Source organism: Pyxicephalus adspersus, chromosome 6 (genome assembly GCF_032062135.1).
Source record: "Pyxicephalus adspersus chromosome 6, UCB_Pads_2.0, whole genome shotgun sequence".
Classification (NCBI taxonomy): domain Eukaryota; kingdom Metazoa; phylum Chordata; class Amphibia; order Anura; family Pyxicephalidae; genus Pyxicephalus; species Pyxicephalus adspersus.
Window position 1 is genome coordinate 26,903,304 of NC_092863.1, and position 2,281 is coordinate 26,905,584.

A 2,281-nucleotide genomic window follows, 5' to 3' on the forward strand; every position below is an offset into this window, starting at 1 on the left:
TACTGTCCCACCGACACACGTTAGGGTCAATGAGGAATAGTCAAAGTCTTTCCAAATTACAAATGGAACGAGACAGTGGTGCTCCCTTTCTCCCTTACTTTTTTATTCTCACAATTGAGCCCTTTTTACGTCATATTTGTGCACATATGAATGTTCAGGGAATACAAACAGGCAAGACAGAATATAAGATTGCAGATCTGCTATTTTATGTCTCCGCACCACAACCTGCAGAAGTGAGAAGCCCTAAACGTGTCCCTCTCAGTCCAGAGTTCATTGTCTACTAATTTTCCTTTTAAATGGGCCACCTCCTCTATCAAAAATCTAGGCACCCAAATTCCAGCACAACTCTCTCGAGTGGTGGCTCTTGTTTTTCTCACACTCCTAAGCTATATATACACGGAAGGAACTCCAGAAATGGAGACAGAAGACATTTACATGATTTGGAAGGTGCAACATTTTAAATATGAACATAATGCTAAGGTTGCTATATATCTCTTACCCTTCCATATCCCATCTAATATCTACAGAATATCTCAAAATCAGAATTCACAAAATTTATCTGGCATCCAGATAACTCAAGGTTAGGCATCAATTTTATGAGACTCACTCCCTATAGTGTCTGGTGAAATGGCATTTCTAGATCCAGTGCTGTATCACCAAGCGGTTCATATTGCCAGGCTTGTTGACTGTTGCACTAATCGCCACTTGAAATTATGGATAGGCTTGTAAAATGAGTTAACGGAGACCCCCTATTGAAACTTTAGCATGGGCAGCTACTACAGCAAAGGCCAGTGTGCTTTAAACATCCTTTGATTGGAGTCACTCTTACAGTACTCACCAAGTATTTCAAGTCTCATAACGTAGACATGTACCCATCCCCACTCTCTCCAATAACTCAAACACTGACAAATCTGAATACTCACCTCAGATAACACATTATGTTTTTTTTTGTTATATCATTGTAAACCTCATGTCCTAAGTTTTTGCTCTGGCTCTAAAATTGCTTTTGGACGCACCAAAGGTATAGGCCTTTGTTGTTTTTTTTTTTTTTTTTTTTTTTTTTTTTAATTTGAGTTTTATTCGTTGAGTACAGAAGAAAATACAGTGTACATCTCCGATATAAATAACGAAGTTATCAACAGAGACAATCAATACATTCTGAAATAAACAAGCAACTCACAGTGGCAGCATAATTAGTAAAAATTATTTCCTCAAAAAGGACAATTGTGAAATTTTTCTGCTTATTTGGCAACCTTAAACAATATAGAGCTAATCCTCTTGGACTCAACCCTCACGCTTACAACTAACACCACTGGTATGTTGTGGAGGTTGTAAGAAGGGAGTAAGACCTGTATAAGTATATCATACATAACAGTCAACCAAGTGCTCCTCAGAAGTGCTAAAACTGTCTAAGACCTTTTAATGGACAACAAAAGTAAGATTGCCAGTGCCCAATCCTCCTGTAAAGTGCAAACATGGAAGACTTCTTTTGTCATTCAGTGGACCATAGGCAATACATTTTACAAATCATTGAAAAAGGGTGCGGATAAGTCAGTGTGTTATATAAATGGCATAGGTTTTGATGTCTTTAAAACAAGCAGACTATATTACATTGGATCATTTTTGTAAGTTTATAAATTAAATTTTAAGAGACTGGCCCTTGACCAAAATCTTCCATGAGATTTATTATGACAATATAATGTATTGTATGCATGTTAAATATCTGTAAAAGCCTCCCTTGCATAGACATCTATTCGGCCCTTTCATTGGTTTTGGAGTCTGTGTAAATACAATTGTGTATTTCAATAGGGTGTTTACACAAAAAACTTGATTGGAGAGAATACAGTCAGGACACATCCATACTTTCAATGGAGAAATGGTGACAAGTTTTCTGAATTTTATACAATTACATTTTTACAGTTCATGTGTAAAAAGATTCACATAACCAACACAAGGTTTTTATACAATACATTTATTTAGTACTTTTTTTTATTGAAAACAAATATCTTTTGCAAAATACCCTTTCAGTAGCTTGTTTAGGGTTTAAAAAAATACAGCTACAAATATACAATTTTGTAAAAATAAAGGTTCTTGAGGAGTAGGTTACCATACATTGGGACAGTTGAACATAAAAAGGCACGCAAACATTGATAGTATTTTATGGACATGGAGGTAAGATTTAAAAGTGCATTTATTTTCATTCATACAATGCCCATGTTAAAGAACACATTATTACACTGTATGTAGTCTTATCATTTCAGTTCTTCATACATGATTTCTT